This window comes from Oncorhynchus mykiss, chromosome 15, assembly GCF_013265735.2.
Source record: "Oncorhynchus mykiss isolate Arlee chromosome 15, USDA_OmykA_1.1, whole genome shotgun sequence".
Lineage (NCBI taxonomy): Eukaryota > Metazoa > Chordata > Actinopteri > Salmoniformes > Salmonidae > Oncorhynchus > Oncorhynchus mykiss.
The window spans coordinates 34,623,266-34,646,719 of NC_048579.1; the positions used below are offsets into that span (position 1 = coordinate 34,623,266).

General features: G+C 42.6%; 1 protein-coding gene across 1 annotated transcript in view; it reads left to right on the plus strand.

The window, feature by feature from the left end:
• Positions 1-648: 648 nt before the first annotated feature.
• Positions 649-23,454, plus strand: part of LOC110490017 (cadherin-12) — a 198,102-nt gene continuing 175,296 nt past the window's right edge. Inside the window, exon 1 of the mRNA XM_021563093.2 lies at positions 649-1,071. The gene's annotated coding sequence lies outside the window, so the exon portion shown is untranslated. The remainder of the gene's footprint in view (positions 1,072-23,454) is intronic.

Genomic DNA, 23,454 nt, shown 5'->3' on the forward strand with positions numbered 1-23,454 from the left:
AACCGACAGGCTTCAGAGCGACCAGGAAGTTTGTTTTGATTTTTAGATCAAGTCTTTGCTTTACTGCAGGGGTATAAGAAAGGTAAAGGGCTTGTTGTATTATTTGTATTCAGTGTGAGGGCGTATTAGTGAAGCCAGCTGATGTCCCTGACTAATAAGAGTTAAGCCCTAATGGTAAACAAACCCCATCCCCTTCCTCACACATTATCGTCTTTGTTGCCAACACACACACATGCATGCACGGGCGATCATGCACACACACAAACACGCACATGCATTCACACACACACAGGGAATACATACACACACAATTCTTCCCTTCCTCCCTCTCTCTCTTTCCCTCTCCCTGCCCTGTCTCCTTTCTCACCACACTACTACAGTACTCCCCAATTTCGGCAGCATTATCTGTGTACACATGAGCTTGGAAGAGACACCATCCCCAAGTGGCACTACTGTCTCTCTGATTAGAATATCCCCCAGTGACCACAGTACACATCACTGCCACTCTCTATGCAGAAGAGAGGGCTCTCCAGATCCCTATAATGTGCTTGATGAAGATCCCAGTGCTCCGGGGACCTGACAGGGGGCTGCCTCACACCAATCACGGCTGCCCCAGCTCCCAGCGTAAACGCAAGCCCTTCGCCACTGAGCCAGTCAGTGAGCCAGTCAGTGCTCACAAACCCTCGCTCATTCTCTCTCCCGCTCGCTCTCATACACTCACACAAGCTTGCTCTCTTTCACACTGCTCTGCCACACTTTCTCTCTCACTCGTCATTTTAAAACCATAGGGAGACTCCTACATTCTCTCTCCCTGTTTTGTACCTCTAGCGGCACACACTCCGGCATCAAGTCTGGCGTGGGCAATAGGCTTTGCACAGAAAAGGATAATGAAAGAAAGATACCAAAGACAGAGGTAGAGGTAAATGATAAAAGAGGGAATCATAGAGAGGAGGCAAAAAAAAGGAGAAGAGAGAAGAAGCTTGTCTTGTATTCTACACAGGGAAAATAAGCTTGGAGGATAGTTTGACTGCTTGGATTAAGCTGGCTTTGAAACAGTGTGAATCAATCAAGGTATGTGTGCTGTTTTACTTACCTCTTAGTTGGAGTGTTTTTTTTTATTTTTATGTAGGCTAGGTTGATATTGGGTATATTCCCCCTCCAAGTCAATAAGTAACAAACTGAGTTATTGTGCCAGAAACTCATGGTAATTTCTGTCACCCCGCTGCTGCAGCTGCTGCAAATGGCTTTCAAAGCCTCCTTGATGCCAAAGATTTTTTGAAGCTATAAATGTTTGACTTGCGTTTTATTCCCCCTCCAGCCAAATCAATAGATTATTAGATGTTATCCCCACATGTTATTTGGAAGTGCATGTGGTGGAAGCAGAACCAGCGGGTGTCCTTGAAACAGTTTTACCAGAAAGAGTTTGATGAGACAGGAGGCTTGTGTTGTGCTCTGTTCTGTTCGGAGTGCAGGGTCAGTCATATTGAACAATGTCTTTCAGGCATGTCTGTATGGTCTTTGGGTCAAGGCAAACCTATTGATTCATTTATAGATGACACAGGAGGTTTCAGTGAATGCAGATTGGCAACACAGGCAACGAAACACCACTCACTGGGACTGTGTTATGCCCCCGTTTTATAAGTCATAGTGAGCCATTTCGGTTCATTTGCATTTAAAAGGAAATATAGCCTTTCAACTTGGTGTTGGAAAGTGTTCAAACATTGGTTATCAAACCATAGCCTGTCAAGTGGTTTGGGCAACTTCAAGGTGCTGATTTCAACACTGACTTGAGGGATACCAAAAAGCAAATGCCAATTTTGGGGGGATTGCATGTGGTTCAGCTTCACAACGCTGTTTAACACTTTTGTAATGAGATGAAAACAACAAATTGCATCATTGTATTTTGTAAGATCATTTTTGTTAGAGATTCCCTTTACAGAAAATCTGAGTCCCAATAAGTTCCAATCGCTTCGATTGTACAAATAACTGCAATATTAACAGTAAACATAAAGGTGTGAGTTTTTAATTTGCACTTTTCAATCAAAACACAACACAGCCTGCTTTGGCATCACAGGTATGACGTGCTATAATGCATATTATAGCCCATGTTTACATATGTACATTTATAAATGTACTTAATGGATTAAAGTATTTATTGTGGTATCCATGGAGATTAGTACCAACAAACTGAGTGGATATGAAAAAGGAAACACACCAGGGTTGGGCTCAATTCATATTGAAGGAAGTCAATTCAGGAAGCAATTTGAAATAAAGTTCAGAAATGGTCACATTTTAAAAATAAATACCTTCTACTTTTCAATTTATTGAGAAGTCATTTTAAATAAATGTCCTTTTTTTGATTATTGAATTGGGATTTTAGTTTAGTTAAATTACTTATTTTAATTTGATTTGAGCCTTGCAACACACACTATCTGATATGCTACATTTGGAATATGGGCTCACAGATGCACCCTGTCCCTGTTCATTCTACAGTAGCAGATGCTTACTCTGGTGATCTGTAGAAGGTGAGATGAGGACAACATATTAAAGAGCTACACTGCTACACCACCCACACCCGTAGGGTTTACATGTGGGGAGATACAGTGCGTGCCTTCAGAAAGTATTCATACCCCTTAACTTGTTCCACACTTTGTTCTGTTATAGCCTGAATAAAAATAATAATTTCTCAACAATCTACAAACAATACCCTTTAATGACAAAGTTGTTTTGCTTTTATGAAATACAGAAATATCTAATTTACGTATGTACTCACACCCCTGAGTCAATACATGTTATAATCAACTTTGGCAGCAATTACAGCTGTGAGTCTTCCTGGGTAAGTCTCTAAGAGCTTTGCACACTTGGACTGTACAATATTTGCACATTATTTTTTCCTAAATTCTTCAAGCACTGTCAAATTGGTTGGTGATCATTGCTAGACAACCATTTTCAAGTCTTGACAAATATTTTCAATCAAATTTTAGCCAAAAGTGTGACTCAGCCTCTCAGGAACATTCACTGTCTTTTTTGATGAGCAACTCCAGTGTAGTTGGACCTTGTTTTAAATTAGTAAAAGTAAATTCATCTCCCAGTGTCTGGGGGAAAGCAAACTGAACCAGGTTTTCCCAGTGCTTAGCTCCATTCCGTTTCTTTTTAACCTTAAAAAACCTCTCCAGTCCCTAACGATTACAAGCATACCCATGACATGATGCAGCCCACACTATGCTTGAAATATAGGGAATGGTAGTCCATAATGTGTTGAATTGGATTTGCCCAAAACATAACACATTGAATTCAGTTAAAGTTAATTACTTTGTCACATTTTTTGCAGAATTACTTTAGTGCCTTGTTGCAAACAGGATGCATGTTTTGGAATTGTTTTATTCTTTACAGGATTCCTTTTTTCACTCTGTCACTTAGGTTAGTATTGTGGAGTAACTAAAATGTCGTTGATCCATCTTCAATCCCTGAACAGTTTCCTTCCTATCCGGCAACTGATAGGAAGGAAGTGTGAAGTGTTCCAAAAACACATGTTTCACATGTGAAATGTCACATGCCACATGCTTGAGGAAACACACATAAAAAATAACTTCCGCTGTTAAAATCAAAATATGTGATTTAAATGGGTGTCCATTGCATTCTCATCTCAATGATTCTGTCACACAAAAAAATGATGCGTTACAAAGCGAAAGTGCCGACTCCGGTATTGGTTTGTGTGATCTAGCCAACAGCTGGTAGATACAGTGCGGGTATAGCCTACATGATGAGATTATTATGGACAAAAGAGTAAGATCATTTTTATTTGCCAAGCGACAGCCAAGCATCGATCATCATGTCACCAGAATAATAAGACCCTCTATATTTATTGGAAAAGCATCAAGCTCATCACCTTGCACTTTCACCATCCCGTGAAGTTCATCATAATGTATTTAATCTGTAGCCTAATAAACTGTATGCTTTCCAGAGACGTAGTGGGAGGACCACACAACATGTCATCGCGTTTACTTCATTTTTTATTTATTTTTAATTTCACCTTTATTTAACCAGGTAGGCAAGTTGAGAACAAGTTCTCATTTACAATTGCGACCTGGCCAAGATAAAGCAAAGCAGTTCGACAGATACAACGACACAGAGTTACACATGGAGTAAAACAATATGATGGTTATCATATCAATATTTGCTCATAAAAGTTCACACTGCCATTTCTCACATAATTAATTTTACAGACACAAAAATATCCCACCGTGTCTAGCATATTTGGTTATGTAGACATTTGGAAAGAATACCGTCAATTTTTTTTTATCGAAATGCGTTTTTTGGCAGAAATGCCTCCTCGAACATGTGAACTTTCATGTGCCTTAATAAAAAATGATTTTGCCAACTGTAAATACGAATAAAGTTGTTAAATTAAGAACCTATTTGATCTAGCCAAAGAAAACGTCAGAAACCTTCCCGCTAACCATGATTGGCTGGGGTAATGAGTGGGCTGGACATGCTGAGAGATGAGTTTCATCTTGTGTCTATAAAATGAGCTGCTCATTATGCGTAGATAATCCTTTCTACTGCAGTTTTTTATAAAGATATAACGTTAGCCACGGAGAACTGCAAATATGTTGCTACTGCTCTCAATAACATAGCTGCCCTGAATTTATCAGGCGCTATCGACAAAGGTCAGTGGGAAAAAGTTGTGATGGACTACTTTCTGGAGGATGATGCTGACTCTCTTTGACTCTGAAAATGAATCAGACGACGAGCAAATCCCTGATTGAGGTAAAAACATTTTCATTGAAGAAAACATTGTAGAGTCTTCTGATGACGGTGATGGGGAAGAAACGGAGATCAACAGTTTTGTTGTCACAGAAGAATTGTACCGAGTTTTGAAATCATTGGAACACAACTGGCCAAACAAGCTGTGCAAACTAAACGGAAACAACAAAGGACGTCTTATTTGATGAAAGGGGTTGCAATCTGCCGTGAATCTTTTATTCATGTATACGGGTAAGAATCTAGCTATAGTTTCAGATATTATATGTTTCTAATTTTGTCAAATTTGTTGTTTTCATTGCAAGTTAGCCAGCTAACGTTAATGTTGAACCTAACTTATTTGGTTAACTGTAGCTATGACAATCGGTTTGTATTGTGAGTAACGTTACTCTGTGGATTGGGATTGTAGTTATTTTTTGTTTTTCAGCATCAGTAGAACACGACTGATTCTCCTCCACCAGTCATACAAGGAGAATGGTCTAATGCCTCCTATCAAAAAGAGAGGTGGCCTAAGCAAACAAAGGCAGCAGTGCTGTCATCAACTACACGCACCATTTCTTCACCAACTACGGAGGTGGGGAAACACTTGTGGACCTGAATTTTGATAACTGCGGTAGTCAAAACAAGAACAAGTTTGTGCTCTGGCCTCATCAAGCAGCGCTTCAGAAAGACCAGAGTGGACACTTTGTCTGAGATTGCTGGTGTTGTGAATGACAGCACTGTGACAGGGGTCAATATCCCACAGCTGGTTGGACTGGAGGAAGGTGTGGTTAGTGATATATTTTACATCAATTCCCATTATTAAAGTGGCTGGAGTTGAGTCAGTATGTTGGCAGCAGCCACTCAATGTTAGTGGTGGCTGTTTAACAGTCTGATGGCCTTGAGATAGAAGCTGTTTTTCAGTCTCTCGGTCCCAGCTTTGATGTACCTGTACTGACATCCTTCTGGATGATAGCGGGGTGAACAGGCAGTGGCTCGGGTGGTTGTTGTCCTTGATGATCTTTATGGCCTTCCTGTGACATCGGGTGGTGTAGGTGTCCTGGAGGGCAGGTAGTTTGCCCCCGGTGATGCGCTGTGCAGACCTCACTACCCTCTGGAGAGCCTTACGGTTGTGGGCGGAACAGTTGCCGTACCAGGCGGTGATACAGCCCGACAGGATGCTCTCGATTGCGCATCTGTAGAAGTTTGAGTGCTTTTGGTGACAAGCCGAATTTCTTCAGTCTCCTGAGGTTGAAGAGTTACTGCTGCGCCTTCTTCACGATGCTGTCTGTGTGGGTGGACCAATTCAGTTTGTCTGTGATGTGTACGCCGAGGAACTTAAAACTTACTACCCTCTCCACTACTGTTCCATCGATGTGGATAGGGGGGTGTTGCCTCTGCTGTTTCCTGAAGTCCACAATCATCTCCTTAGTTTTGTTGACGTTGAGTGTAAGGTTATTTTCCTGACACCACACTCCGAGGGCCCTCACCTCCTCCCTGTAGGCTGTCTCGTCGTTGTTGGTAATCAAGCCTACCACTGTTGTGTCGTCCGCAAACTTGATGATTGAGTTGGAGGCGTGCGTGGCCATGCAGTCGTAGGTGAACAGGGAGTACAGGAGAGGGCTCAGAACGCACCCTTGTAGGGCCCCAGTGTTGAGGATCAGCGGGGTGGAGATGTTGTTACCTACCCTCACCACCTGGGGGCGGCCCGTCAGGAAGTCTAGTACCCAGTTGCACAGGGCAGGTTCGAGACCCAGGGTCTTGAGCTTGATGACGAGTTTGGAGGGTACTATGGTGTTAAATTCTGAGCTGTTGTCGATGAACAACATTCTCACATAGGTATTCCTCTTGTCCAGATGGGTTAGGGCAGTGTGCAGTGTGGTTGAGATTGCATCGTCTGTGGACCTATTTGGGCGGTAAGCAAATTGGAGTGGGTCTAGGGTGTCAGGTAGGGTGGAGGTGATAAGGTCCTTGCCTAGTCTCTCAAAGCACTTCATGATGACGGAAGTGAGTGCTACGGGGTAGTCGTTTAGCTCAGTTACCTTAGCTTTCTTGGGAACAGGAACAATGGTGGTCCTCTTGAAGCATGTGGGAACAGCAGACTAGGATACGGATCGATTGAATATGTCCGTAAACACACCAGCCAGCTGGTCTGCGCATGCTCTGAGGGCGCGGCTGGGGATACCGTCTGGGCCTGCAGCCTTGCGAGGGTTAACAGGTTTAAATGTTTTACTCACCTCGGCTGCAGTGAAGGAGAGTCCGCATGTTTTGGTTGCGGGCCGTGTCAGTGGCGCTGTATTGTCCTCAAAGCGGGCAAAAAAGTTATTTAGTCTGCCTGGGAGCAAGGCATCCTGGTCCGTGACTGGGCTGGTTTTCTTTTTGTAATACGTGATTGACTGTAGACCCTGCCACATACCTCTTGTGTCTGAGCCCTTGAATTGCGATTCTACTTTGTCTCTATACTGACGCTTAGCTTGTTTGATTGCCTTGCGGAGGGAATAGCTAAACTGTTTGTATTCGGTCATGTTTCCGGTCACCTTGCCCTGATTAAAAGCAGTGGTTCGCGCTTTCAGTTTCACGCGAATGCTGCCATCAATCCACGGTTTCTGGTTTGGGAATGTTTTAATCGTTGCTACTGGAACGACATCTTCAACGCACGTTCTAATGAACTCGCTCATCGAATCAGCGTATTTGTCAATGTTGTTGTCTGATGCAATATGAAACATATCCCAGTCCACGTGATGGAAGCAGTCTTGGAGCATGGAATCAGATTGGTCGGACCAGCGTTGAACAGACCTCAGCGTGGGAGCCTCTTGTTTTAGCTTCTGTCTGTAGGCAGGGAGCAACAAAATGGAGTCGTGGTCATCTTTTTCGAAAGGAGGGCGGGGGAGGGCCTTATATGCATCGCGTAAGTTAGAATAGCAATGATCCAAGGTTTAACCAGCCCTGGTTGCGCAATCGATATGCTAATACAATTTAGGGAGTCTTGTTTTCAGATTAGCCTTGTTAAAATCCCCAGCTACAATGAATGCAGCCTCAGGATATATGGATTCCAGTTTGCAAAGAGTCAAATAAAGTTTGTTCAGAGCCATCGATGTGTCTGCTTGGGGGGGAATATATACGGCTGTGATTATAGTCGAAGAGAATTCCCTTGGTAGATAATGCGGTCGACATTTGATTGTGAGCAATTCTAAATCAGGTGAACAGAAGGACTTGAGTTCCTGTATGTTGTTGTGACCACACCACGTCTCGTTAACCATAAAGCATACGCCCCCGCCCCTCTTCTTACCAGAAAGATGTTTGTTTCTGTCGGCGCGATGCGTGGAGAAACCAGCTGGCTGCACCGACTCCGATAGCGTCTCTCGAGTGAGCCATGTTTCCGTGAAGCAAAGAACGTTACAGTGCCTGATGTCCCTATGGAATGCTACCCTTGCTCGGATTTCATCAACCTTGTTGTCAAGAGAATGGACATTGGCGAGTAGTATGCTAGTGAGTGGCGCGCGATGTGTCCGTCTCCGGAGCCTGACCAGAAGACCGCTTCGTTTGCCTCTTTTACGACGTCGTTGTTTTGGGTCACAGGCTGGGATCCATTCCGTTGTCCTGTGTGAAAGGCAGAACACAGGATCCGCTCCGGGAAAGTCATATTCTTGGTCGTACTGATGGTGAGTTTACGCTGCTCTTATATTCAGTAGTTCTTCTCGACTGTATGTAATGAAACCTAAGATGACCTGGGGTACCAATGTAAGAAATAACACGTAAAAAAACAAAAAACTGCATAGTTTCCTAGGAACGCGAAGCGAGGCGGCCATCTCTGTCGGCGCCCATCTCTGTCGGCGCCGTAAGACACCTGGACTGGACCCAACAAGACAAACTTATCTTTTTGAGATCAGTGAGTTTTGCGACAAAGGAGGCAATGGACATCACATGCCCTGCTCCAAAGTCAAGGGCAGGACAGAAACAGGCTCTCCGATATAGATTCCCTTGTTCATGCGTGGTTCGGACGGACCAGTCATCAGCACTATCTGCAGTGCCTCTATTCAAATCCTCTCTCTTAATTACCACACGTTAATTACGTTGCTGCTACTATTTTTTTATCCCCCTGCTTAACCACTTTACCCCTGATTGTACGCATATAACTACCTCGTCTATCACTGATATCATTATTGATACTGTTCTTGTACATACTGTATATATTATTTTGACACTATCTATTTCTGATATTGCTACTATGCAAGTAATCATTTGGCTGTACAGTTTACACTTTCTGTAGAGACCATCCACTTTGCAAGACTTGATATATAAAATGAATAATATTTGTGGTCGTAACATGATTTTGTGACATACCACAACAATATCATGTGAATGTATCAAGTGTCCACCACATAATATATAGTGCATCCACATAAATAAATTGCGCATGCATCGGTTTATGTTCTGTACATGTCAAATCAAATCAAATCAAATGTATTTATATAGCCCTTCGTACATCAGCTGATATCTCAAAGTGCTGTACATAAACCCAGCCTAAAACCCCAAACAGCAAGCAATGCAGGTGTAGAAGCACGGTGGCTAGGAAAAACTCCCTAGAAAGGCCAAAACCTAGGAAGAAACCTAGAGAGGAACCAGGCTATGTGGGGTGGCCAGTCCTCTTCTGGCTGTGCCGGGTGGAGATTATAACAGAACATGGCCAAGATGTTCAAATGTTCATAAATGACCAGCATGGCCGAATAATAATAAGGCAGAACAGTTGAAACTGGAGCAGCAGCACAGCCAGGTGGACTGGGGACAGCAAGGAGTCATCATGTCAGGTAGTCCTGGGGCATGGTCCTAGGGCTCAGGTCCTCCGAGAGAGAGAAAGAGAGAAGGAGAGAATTAGAGAACGCACACTTAGATTCACACAGGACACCGAATAGGACAGGAGAAGTACTCCAGATATAACAAACTGACCCTAGCCCCCCGACACATAAACTCCAGCATAAATACTGGAGGCTGAGACAGGAGGGGTCAGGAGACACTGTGGCCCCATCCGAGGACACCCCCGGACAGGGCCAAACAGGAAGGATATAACCCCACCCACTTTGCCAAAGCACAGCCCCCACAACACTAGAGGGATATCTTCAACCACCAACTTACCATCCTGAGACAAGGCTGAGTATAGCCCACAAAGACCTCCGCCACGGCACAACCCAAGGGGGGGGGGGGGACGCCAACCCAGACAGGATGACCACATCAGTGACTCAGCCCACTCAGGTGACGCACCCCCTCCAGGGACGGCATGAGAGAGCCCCAGTAAAGCCAGTGACTCAGCCCCTGAATAGGGTTAGAGGCAGAGAATCCCAGTGGAAAGAGGGGAACCGGCCAGGCAGAGACAGCAAGGGCAGTTCGTTACTCCAGAGCCTTTCCGTTCACCCTCCCACTCCTGGGCCAGACTACACTCAATCATATGACCCACTGAAGAGATGACTCTTCAGTAGAGACTTAAAGGTTGAGACCGAGTTTGCGTCTCTGACATGGGTAGGCAGACCGTTCCATAAAAATGGAGCTCTATAGGAGAAAGCCCTGCCTCCAGCTGTTTGCTTAAAAATTCTAGGGACAATTAGGAGGCCTGCGTCTTGTGACCGTAGCGTACGTGTAGGTATGTACGGCAGGACCAAATCAGAGAGAAAGGTAGGAGCAAGCCCATGTAATGCTTTGTAGGTTAGCAGTAAAACCTTGAAATCAGCCCTTGCTTTGACAGGAAGCCAGTGTAGAGAGGCTAGCACTGGAGTAATATGATCAAATTTTTTGGTTCTAGTCAGGATTCTAGCAGCCGTATTTAGCACTAACTGAAGTTTATTTAGTGCTTTATCCGGGTAGCCGGAAAGTAGAGCATTGCAGTAGTCTAACCTGGAAGTGACAAAAGCATGGATTAATTTTTCTGCATCATTTTTGGACAGAAAGTTTCTGATTTTTGCAATGTTACGTAGATGGAAAAAAGCTGTCCTTGAAATGGTCTTGATATGTTCTTCAAAAGAGAGATCAGGGTCCAGAGTAACGCCGAGTTACACTAATCACTGTTTAGTACATGACCTCATTGTGATCCTTAAAGAGATGGGTGAGGCTGGCTTAAAAGAGGGCGTGAACAATGCTGAATGGGTGTAGACATAGGAGAGCTCTCCAGTAGGTACCAAAACATTCAAAGGCCCTTTTCTCAAAAGTGAGTTTACAAGTGTATCAACTACCAAAACATCATTCATTTTCCACTGTTCCTCAAAAATACTTGTATGATATACCATTTTGTAGCTATTGAGTCTATACTTTTATCCAATGTAAAAAAAAACATTTTCATATTTAGCTACATAAGACTGAATTCCAGGTGGTGAGTCACATATTTTCTGTAGAGGTCGACCGATTAATTAGGGCCGATTTCAAGTTTTCATAACAATCGTGAATCGGGTTTTTTGGGCGCCGATTTGCCGATTTATTAAATGTTTTATATACCTTTATTTAACTAGGAAAGTCAGTTAAGAAGACATTCTTAATTTCAATGACGGGCTAGGAACGATGGGTTAACTGCCTCGTTCAGGGGCAGAACGACAGATTTTCACCTTGTCAGCTCGGGGGATCCAATCTTGCAACCTTAGAGTTAACTAGTCCAATGCAATAACGACCTGCCTCTCGTTGCACTCCACAAGGAGACTGACTGCTTGTTACCCGCATGCAGTAAGCCAAGGTAAGTTGCTAGCTAGCATTACACTTATCTTATAAAAAACAATCAATCAATCATAATCATTAGTTAACTACACATGGTTGATGATATTTCTAGATATTATCTAGCGTGTCCTGCGTCGCATATAATCTGACTGAGCATACAAGCATACAAGTATCTAACTATCTGACTGAGCGGTGGTAGACAGAAGCAGGCGTGTAAACATTCATTCCAACAGCACTTTTGTGCATTTTGCCAGCAGCTCTTCGTTGTGCGTCAAGCATTGCACTGTTCAAGCCTATCAACTTCCGAGATGAGGCTGGTGTAACCGAAGTGAAATGGCTAGCTAGTTAGCACGCGCTAATAGCTTTTCCAACGTCACTCGCTCTGAGCCTTCTAGAAGCTATACTATTACACTGGCAATACTAAAGTGCCTATAAGAATATCCAATAGTCAAAGGAACCTCTAGTGACTCCCCATCCCGCATGAGGTAGAGTAATCATCGACTGACACTAATTAGCATAACGCAATGGACATAAATATTCCTAGAAAATATTCCTATTGTTGAAAATCACAAGTGAAATATATTGAGACACAGCTTAGCCTTTTGTTAATTACCCTGTCATCTCAGATTGTCAAAATATGCTTTACAGCCAAAGCTAGACAAGCATTTGTGTACGTTTATCGATAGCCCAGCATAGCATTTTGTCCAGCTAGCAGCAGGTAAATTGGTCACAGAAATCAGACAAGCAATCAAATTAAATCGTTTACCTTTAATGAGCTTCGGATGTTTTCACTCACGAGACTCCCTGTTAGATAGCCAATGTTCCTTTTTTCCAAAAATATTATTTTTGTAGGCGAAATAGCTCTGTGTGTTCTTCACGTTTGGCTGAGAAATCGCCCGGAAATTGCAGTCACGAAAACACCTGCAAATATTCAAAATTATCTCCATAATATCGACAGAAACATGGCAAACGTTGTTTATAACCAATCCTCAAGGTGTTTTTCAAATATCTATTCGATAATATATCCACCGGGACAATTTGTTTTTCAGAAGGACCGATTGGAATAATGGCTACCTCTGTATTTTATGCGAGAATCACTCTGGGAGCATCAGGTGACTTGTGCAATGTAGCCGCTTACGGGTATTTTTCAACATAAATGCGCAATGGTGTGCATGTTATATTGCCCTGGGGGTACTAACAAAGGATCCAATTTTGGAAAGTTGTATTCCTCTGGAAGGAGATCCTCATCCTGAGCTTGTCTACTTTATTATCCAGATACTGAATATTAGTGAGTAATATACTTTGGAGGTGCTGGATGGTGTGCACGTCTCTTGAGTCGGACCAGAAGTCCACTCCGAATACCGCTTCTCCGGTGACTGTGTTTTGGAGCAGCCTCTGGAATAAGTTATGTTGCTCTGGGGGTACGAACAAAGGATCCAATTTGGGAAAGTTGTATTCCTGCACGTAATGCTGGTGAGTTACCGACTCTCTGATATCCAAAAGTTATTTCCGGCTTTATGTAATAACACATACACAATTCTGGGCCAATAATATAAGAAATGACACACACAAAAAAAATAGTACAGTTGCTTAGGAGCTAGAAACAGAGCTGCCATATCTGTCGGCTCCATCTTACAAACTGCAGTCATGATCATACCTTATATAAAGCACCACAGAATGTGTTCCAATCATTTTTCCACAATTAATTTTCCCATAGGGAAGGCCTGTGTTCCATGTAGGCTTGCCCTGGCGTGAGTCTTTCTAGGACAAGGTGACTTTTAGCAATATATTCTATATTATATATTTACCCCCCCCCCCAAATGAAAATCTAATTAGCTGCTAATGTGGCTATAATAAAGAACTACAAATGCCATGATGATCTGGACGAGACTTCCGAATCAAGGCAAAGGTAAGAATCTCTGGATTAACTATCTAATGTTAGCTTAATGTAGTAATGAATAAATTAGCTACATTTTTTAAATTGTGAATTCTATGAACTGTCTTGTGGATATTTTTAAAAGACACAATACCTGTTAACAAAGGTGTCAGCTAGAGATGGGATTTGTAGTCTTGCATGTCTACTTTGTTGCAAATTAGCATTTTCGAATCTGAGAGTAAATGGTGCCAAAAATATTGATTTGAAGCCCCTTTTCCGAGAGAGATTTACATGGTATCAAAACATCACGCCAGGGTAAGCCAACACAAAACAGAGCCCTTATTTTAAGTATTTAAAAAAATCCTTTATTGGAAAAATGAACGGTGAAAAGGCAATTGGAAGCATTTCCCTGTATGAGCGCTAGGTTTTATGTGTATTATGACACCTCCACTGTGGTGCTCTATTCAAAACATCAGGTAGAAAAATGTCCCATTATACCTACAAGGTACCAAACTGTACCATGTGAGTTCATATGTATACCTGTGAAGTGTACCTTGGACTTTTTTGTACCCTAACCATATGCTTCATTTTTGAGAGTTTGTAAAAACATATTCCAAGCAGAAAGACTGGACCTGGTGGCACTGCAGAAACATCGATGCACTCAACCCAGAGGTTGCAAGTTAAAATCCCCAAAGCATTCATGTATACTCTGTCAAGTGTCCCTGAGCACTGCTAATTTTACATTGATGTTAATCTAACAATTTCCTTGATTCTTGGCAGTTTTAAGCTTTTAGCAAAGTGCAGAAATGTATTATTGTCAATAAATCTGCAGCATTATCTATTTTATGCAGCAGGACTTTAGGTTTATTTTCACAAGATCATGTTGTTGCATGTCTAGTTTCAAATGATCTCATGTTGCTTCACATGTTGTCACGGGATCTCATGTGGTTTTTCCATAAGCCTATTAGATTTGTTAACTGTTAAACTGTACATTAAAACAAACTGCAACTGTACACCGCATATGTCACGGCCGTCAAAAGAAGTAGACCAAAGTGCATCGTTGTGAGCGTACAGTTCCCTTTTATTTTAGTAAATGTCACCAACAAAACAACAAATTAAAAACAACCGTGACGCTTTCAGGGCTATAGTGCCACTAACAAAAGTCACTACCCACACCGAAAGGAGTGAAAAAAGGGCTACCTAAGTATGATTCCCAATCAGAGACAACGATAGACAGCTGTCCCTGATTGAGAACCATACCCATCCAGAACATAGAAATAAAGAAACACAGAAAACAAAACATAGAATGCCCACCCACATCACACCCTGACCTAACCAAATAGAGAAATAAAATAGCTCTCTAAGGTCAGGGCGTGACAGCATAGCTATCCAATTATCTTTGAATAATCCACTGCACTTATTGTTGTATGAGAGGCATGCATCTCCCACAACAAGAGAGCAGCAGATACACACATCCCCTCTGAACCCTCCAATGCAGTTATGATTTCCAAATGGCACCTTATTCTCCACATCAGGACTGTCCAACCCCCTTCCTGGAGATCCACTATCGTGTGGATTTTCAGTCCAACCCTAATTTAACACACCCGATATTACTAATTAGCTGCTCAACAAGACCTTAACTAGCTGGATCAGATACGCTAAATTAGGGTTGGACTGAAAACCTACAGGACAGTTGTTCTCCAGGAAGACGATTAGGCAGCCCTGCTCTACATAGTATAATACTTTTGACCAGAGCCCAAAGGGAGTGCACTATTAAGGGAATAGGGTCCCATTTGGGTCTGAACCAGTGTCAACAGCTCCTCATGGTTCTACCCACTCTCGCTGCACTCCATGTAATTTTAATGGAAAGATTGAGTGGTTCTACAAAAAAAGCATGTCCGCAAAGCTTGGACTGGGGGAAAGAAAAGGGTCTGCATCACAAATGGCACCTTGTTCCCTTTATAGTGCAGTAATTTAGGACGCTGGTCAAAAGTAGTGAACTATATAGGGAATAGTGTGCTATTTGGGATACAGAGGAGAAAAGGAGGCTGTTTATGGATGTGTGTCCTTTATCCATTAACATAAGCAGAGCAGAGACTATCAGTCACCTGGATATGCCACCTATCACCACATTCTGCTGAATGTGTCTGTCAAGAGCCTTGGGCTTAAATGGGATCAATACTTGAGATCATTTGGAGTCTCTAGACTCTCCTCCTTGGGCTCTTCAATCTTCGCCCTCATGCAATGGACTCATCTTGACATTGTACTGTGCTAAATTATGTGTGTGGGTTTGTGAATGAGAAGGGGGGAGTGTGTGTGTGTGTCCCCCTCACTGCCATTTGTTAGACTATGGGCATTGTGGTCTCCTTTATACCTTGAACACTCTGTACCGCAGTACTTCTTGGAGGGGGAGGATTATACCTGCGGTATGGTAATTTTTTAAATATTAACTCGTCACTGATTGAAATATGTTGTTTGTATAAACCATTACAGCAAAAATACACTAACATTGTGTCGAGAGCGCACTGTCATACCTTCGTCAACTTGGTTTTCAGGGTGCTGCACTGTGGATAAAAAATAGGCTTTATTTCATAATGGGATGCTATCTGAAATTTCAGCCACACTTCATAATAGGAGGATGTTATTGCAACCTCAGAAACAAATTTGCATGTTTGTTGGAATAAAAATTATTTGAAGTAGTTGTATCAACAATTGTGTCAATGTTTTTTCTATTTTTTAATATATATACAAGCCTAAAATGAGGTACCAAACCTTTCATTGTGTCGTTGGTGATTTTTGCCATTTTCTTACTTAGTTTTAGGAATATTGAGAATACTTATGAAATTAAATGAGATATAATGTTCTTATTTTTGTGGATCTAGATCTCTACAATGCTCTGTGAGGAAAATAGACTTGAAGCGTAAACTATGCTGCTCCAAGCGAGCCTCGCAGAAATGCAGCTTTTGGTGCAGTATAGCATGTCTCAAAAATCACCAAGAGTTGTTAACCAGTGGCTCACGTTACAGAGACGTTACGGAGATGTGACAGCGATTTTCTGTGCTGCCATTAAGATGCTAATCAACAAAACCAGTTGATTCTGTCATAACAAATCTTTCTGCCTGTGTAGCTTCAGATTTGCTTAATTGATTTTGCTTAAGTGAGCATGTTTGTTTTTTATTTATATTGTGTATGATGTTCTGCTTTTACAATGTCTAGCATTAAAAAGACACAGGCAAAGAGGCAATGTCTTGGCTATTCAGAGCTTAACAGCTTTAACTAGCTTCTGAGCTTCTGAGTTCCAAATGGCACCTTATTCGATACATAGTGCACTTCTTTTGACCAGAACCTGCAGACCTTTAAGACAAGGCTCAGACAATCAACTGCATGACTCCTAAATATCTCAAATTAAGGTCCTGCCATGATGGATGACCCTCTGTCTCCAGGAGATATTGCGCCCCGTTTCCCCCTGAATGATGGGCACTACTCCTCTGCTGCACTTTGCAATTATTTATATAGATTTGTCTCCATTACTTTGTCAGGTTTCTGGAGGTGGTACATTGTGCTGGAACCTCTTTAGAGAGGAGGAAAACCTCCCCTAATATTTTCCAAATCATTTTGGAAACCACTCTTAATTCACATGACATTGGTTTAGACTAAAAATCAACTGTAACGTTACAGCTTTCTGATGCCCTGGGGGTTTACCTTACATAGGATGAAAGAAGAACAGGCATAAGTTGCATGTGTGTCTGTCTGTTTACCATGTAAACTGTAGGTTGTAAGAGTGTGGTGCAGTGGGTTAGCTAGCTGGATGGCAAGCTAGCAGGCCCAGCAGATATGGCCAAGCCTAGTCCTCGAAGGACCCGGCTGGCTGGGAGATGTGCCGACTCTGCAGGACAGAGATTATTGTGTGGCCGTATCAGAGTACGCCTTTCTCCCACACCGTCACCGCATGGTCCTGGCACAGAATCAAATCAAATCAAATCAAATTTTATTTGTCACATACACATGGTTAGCAGATGTTAATGCGAGTGTAGCGAAATGCTTGTGCTTCTAGTTCCGACAATGCAGTAATAACAAGTAATCTAACTAACAATTCCAAAACTACTGTCTTGTACACAGTGTAAGGGGATAAAGAATATGTACATAAGGATATATGAATGAGTGATGGTACAGAGCAGCATAGGCAAGATACAGTAGATGGTATCGGGTACAGTATGTACAATGAGATGAGTATGTAAACAAAGTGGCATAGTATAGTATAAAGTGGCTAGTGATACATGTATTACATAAGGATACCGTCGATGATATAGAGTACAGTATATACGTATGCGTATGAGATGAATAATGTAGGGTAAGTAACATTTATATAAGGTAGCATTGTTTAAAGTGGCTAGTGATATATTTACATCATTTCCCATCAATTCCCATTATTAAAGTGGCTGGAGTTGAGTCAGTGTCAGTGTGTTGGCAGCAGCCACTCAGTGTTAGTGGTGGCTGTTTAACAGTCTGATGGCCTTGAGATAGAAGCTGTTTTTCAGTCTCTCGGTCCCAGCTTTGATGCACCTGTACTGACCTCGCCTTCTGGATGATAGCGGGGTGAACAGGCAGTGGCTCGGGTGGTTGATGTCCTTGATGATCTTTATGGCCTTCCTGTGACATCGGGTGGTGTAGGTGTCCTGGAGGGCAGGTAGTTTGCCCCCGGTGATGCGTTGTGCAGACCTCACTACCCTCTGGAGAGCCTTACGGTTGAGGGCGGTGCAGTTGCCATACCAGGCGGTGATACAGCCCGCCAGGATGCTCTCGATTGTGCATCTGTAGAAGTTTGTGAGTGCTTTTGGTGACAAGCCGAATTTCTTCAGCCTCCTGAGGTTGAAGAGGCGCTGCTGCGCCTTCTTCACGATGCTGTCTGTGTGAGTGGACCAATTCAGTTTGTCTGTGATGTGTATGCCGAGGAACTTAAAACTTGCTACCCTCTCCACTACTGTTCCATCGATGTGGATAGGGGGGTGTTCCCTCTGCTGTTTCCTGAAGTCCACAATCATCTCCTTAGTTTTGTTGACGTTGAGTGTGAGGTTGTTTTCCTGACACCACACTCCGAGGGCCCTCACCTCCTCCCTGTAGGCCGTCTCATCGTTGTTGGTAATCAAGCCTACCACTGTTGTGTCGTCCGCAAACTTGATGATTGAGTTGGAGGCGTGCGTGGCCACGCAGTCGTGGGTGAACAGGGAGTACAGGAGAGGGCTCAGAACGCAACCTTGTGGGGCCCCAGTGTTGAGGATCAGCGGGGAGGAGATGTTGTTGCCTACCCTCACCACCTGGGGGCGGCCCGTCAGGAAGTCCAGTACCCAGTTGCACAGGGCGGGGTCGAGACCCAGGGTCTCGAGCTTGATGACGAGCTTGGAGGGTACTATGGTGTTGAATGCCGAGCTGTAGTCGATGAACAGCATTCTCACATAGGTATTCCTCTTGTCCAGATGGGTTAGGGCAGTGTGCAGTGTGGTTGAGATTGCATCGTCTGTGGACCTATTTGGGCGGTAAGCAAATTGGAGTGGGTCTAGGGTGTCAGGTAGGGTGGAGGTGATATGGTCCTTGACTAGTCTCTCAAAGCACTTCATGATGACGGATGTGAGTGCTACGGGGCGGTAGTCATTTAGCTCAGTTACCTTAGCTTTCTTGGGAACAGGAACAATGGTGGCCCTCTTGAAGCATGTGGGAACAGCAGACTGGTATAGGGATTGATTGAATATGTCCGTAAACACACCGGCCAGCTGGTCTGCGCATGCTCTGAGGGCGCGGCTGGGGATGCCATCTGGGCCTGCAGCCTTGCGAGGGTTAACACGTTTAAATGTCTTACTCACCTCGGCTGCAGTGAAGGAGAGACCGCATGTTTTCGTTGCAGGCCGTGTCAGTGGCACTGTATTGTCCTCAAAGCGGGCAAAAAAGTTATTTAGTCTGCCTGGGAGCAAGACATCCTGGTCCGTGACTGGGCTGGGTTTCTTCTTTGCCCTAGCCACTACACAGCTGATTCAAATAATCAAAGCTTGATGATTAGTCCATTTTCTTAATCAGCTGTGAAGTGCTAGGGCAAAAATCAGAACACGCCCCCCCCCCCCTCACGTGCATCAGTTTCTTGAATATTAACAAGGGTAAGCTGATTTAAGGGAAAACTTTTATCTCTAATGAAATGAAGATGAGTTTTGACATGGATGAATATAACTCAAAATTATAAGTGACATCCGTTAAGAAAAAAAAAGTTAATTGCGGTGGAGTTAAAGCCGGGATAGGATAAAAACTGACAAGACAGAGAAATATTGTGAGACTTCTCACATATGGCTGACACAAAATTGTGCTAAAGCACTAATGTTTTATCCATTAGATAGCCTATCTTCTTGGATGAGTGTTTTTTTTTGTCCCCCATAAACGTTGAAAGATGAATTAATATTTATTTGATGGTGTATACCTTTTGGCACCTTTATATTTAGCACCTTTCACTGCGTAATCTCTCTGCACAACCATGATAAAAGGTAATACATTTTTCAAAACATTATTTTTGCAGAGGGTATTCAAAGGTTTTGATGATTATCTATTGATGTTCATAACCAAGGCACCAAATTCACAATGATGCCTATTGAATGGCAGAGAGCGATACATTATGAAGTTTAGTAATTACAGATGCCCATGTATGATTATCTCTCAGAATGAATAATGGATTCCCCACACACAAAGTGTTTCAGTACTGATTGACGTGTACAGTTACATCCAAACACCAGAAGATAATTAATATGTTTATGAATGATATTGACCTCACACTCAAAGCCATCATCTTTAAAAAGGTATGCTAATGTCTTCGAGTCACCTGAAAGATTTTGTGAATTCACCAGGAATGCTGTATTCCTATCTATTTCTTGTCTCTCATCTACAGCCCTATCCTCCAGCAACGATATGCCACTAGTAATTCAGCCTCTCAAAATGAAAGGGCCCCTAGCTAGCTTCGTTCTCTGGAAATCATTACAATCTCCCTCTACCTCTAGGGTAAGTAAGCTAATAGTCATTCACCTGTGTGACAGAAAATATTTCCAGTGTTGCCAATGGGGGCCAAGAAGGCTATGTTTAAGGTTATGGACTCCAACCAGACCCACCCATCATCACATCGTTTTTTTTCTTTCTTCGTTTTATTACCCCCCAACAACCAAGCCCCATCCAGATGATGCCAGACCAAAGAAGGTATTGACTATTGATCTGTCTGTTTACCTGCATGCCTGCCAGTCAAACCATTTACCTGTGCAAGTGGACTATAACAACAAATACACACCAGAAATGCAGTTGAACCATAACACATTGCTGTAATGCAACAGTCTCCATCAAGGCTTTTGCTTATGCATGGCCTCGAGGGAATTCATAACCACCTCAGTCAATCCTGTCGACTGAATCGTGTGGTGAATTTCTCACAGGCATGGAACAACATTTATTCAAAGGCACAGAAACCTTAGGGTTTTTTCTGCTGTGACTGCTATTTTTAAGACATACTGCTGTGGTGTTCAAAAACAGTACTTGAAGACTATTAGCTAATTCTTTAATGTAATTATTTGCCAGTCAAAAAATAATTCAGCAGTCAAAAGTGTATGAGGAAAACCAATATGAACTTGACTGAATGACAATGGATCGGATTCTGTCTCCACATTTCAATGCACACATTCAGTAGCTGATACTTACAAACTGCTGCCGAGACTTCACCCAGAAACAGTTTTGAATGGAACAGAATGAACTTAATAAAATGGAACACAATGCCATAGAACAGCATATAAAAGATAAGTTTGAACAGGGGTGCTATGTCAATAACATTCTGTCTGAAAGGGAAAGCCTTTCTCTCTCCCTTCGCCTCTGTCCCCTTGTGTTTACTCCTCTCATATCCATAGACAATTATAACATTTGTATAACCATTCACAACAGCTCACGGCAGCGTAAAACTGTGGAGCATAGACTTTGGATATAAATACTTTGTATTTGGATTGTATCAGCATTGGACTGTGTATTGATTCCGATTTGGCTAGCGTGCGACTTATAATTTTTTTATTTGGGGTTGGATTCAGATCATCTATCCTTCCTGATTACCTAATTCCATTCCCCGCCTGCCATGCTTATCATGACACAATGAAAATTACATCATAAATTTAAAGTGTAAGACAGAGGCAGAAGCAGCTCTCCTGACCCAGCAAAATATTAACAGGGGCACTTGTTTGATCTCACAAGCCAGGAGATGTTCGGGAACTACATAGCAGCTAAGAAGGAAATGTAAACACCGCTCATGTACTTTTTTTTTTTACTTAACTAGGCAAGTCAGTTAAGAACAAATTCTTATTTACAATGACGGCCTACTCCGGCCAAATCCGGACACCGCTGGGCCAATCGTGCGCCGCCCTATGGGACTCCCAATCAAAGCCAGATGTTGAACAGCCTGGATTCAAACCAGGTACGATTGTGAGGCCTCTTACACTGAGATGTAGTGCCTTAAACCGCTGCCCCACTCGGGAGCCCAAGTGATTGTTGTAAATAAAAAGACTGCAGCATTTTTATTGTAGACCTATGAGGGTGAATCGACCCTAAGCCATACTCTTTTTGTAGTTCCGGATTGTGCATCAGTTTCCTGAACGAGTGATATCCCAAAGCAAACAAAGTTTGCTCCACAGTTCATAACAATTCAATTATATACTTTCTGTTTATCCACCCTGATATACTGAGATATATTTGAAAAGAGGACACCAGTGGTGTACTGCAATTGTCTTTAGGTGAGGAGCTCCAAAATGAACTTAATGACCTAATAATCTCCTCACTCAAAGTTTATGCTGACAGATGTAGCCAATTGAATAGCCTATCTTTATAGAACATGCATTAAATGCATACTCCGTCTGTAACGTCTTCCAACACAAAGTTAGGTATAGGCTAACTAATTTCAAAATAGACCATCATCACTGTCAATCATTAATTGTTCTTCACATTTTACTGATGGATCGCCCAAACTTAATCTCTATGCCAATCATTTAGATTGATCTCAATCCATTTCATGGGAAAATGTATTTAGATTTTCTTGAACTACTATTACCTGAGTGAATTAGAGCAGATGGTGTTAAAAAACTATTAGCCTTGTACATTGGCTTGCGAAAGTATTCACCCCTCTTGGCATTTTTCCTATTTTGTTGCCTTAACCTAGAATTAACATGGATTTTTGGGGGGGTTGGTATCATTTGATTTACACAACATGCCTGCCACTTTAAAGATACAAAATATGTTTTTATTGTGGAACAAACAAGAAATAAGACAAAAAACTTGAGCATTAATCACTATTCACCCCCCTAATGTCAATACTTTGTAGAGCCACCTTTTGCAGCAATTACAGCTGCAAGTCTCTTGGGGTCTAGCCACTGGGATGTTTGTCCAATCTTTGAAGCAAAACTGCTCCAGCTCCTTCAAGTTGGATGGGTTCTGCTGGTGTAAAGCAATCTTTAAGTCATACCACAGTTTCTCAATTTGATTGAGGTCTGGGCTTTGACTAGGCAATTCCAAGACATTTAAATGTTTCCCCATAAACCACTCGAGTGTTGCTTTAGCAGTATGCTAAGGGTCATTGCCCTGCTGGAAGGTGCACCACCGACCCAGTTTCAGATCTCTGGAAGATTGAAACAGGTTTCCCTCAATAATTTCCCTGTATTTAGCGCCATCCATCATTCCTTCAATTCTGACCAGTTTCCCAGTCCCTGCCGATGGAAAAACATCCCCACAGCATGATGCTGCCACCACCATGCTTCACTATGGGGATTGTGTCTCGGGGTGATGAGAGGTGTTGGGTTTGTGCCAGAGATGGGGTTTTACTTTAAGGCCAAAAAGCTCAGTTTTAATCTCATCTGACCAGAATACCTTCTTGCATACGTTTGGGGAGTCTCCCACATGCGTTTTGCGAACATCAAACGTGTTAGCTTATTTTTTTCTTTCAGGGTTATCTTTGGTCACTTTGTTGCCTCTCTGATTAATGCCCTCCTTGCCTGGTCTGTGAGTTCTGGTGGGCGGCCCTCTCTTGGCAGGTTTATTGTGGTGCCATTTTCTTTCAATTTTTTTATAATGAATTTAATGGTGCTCTGTGGAATGTT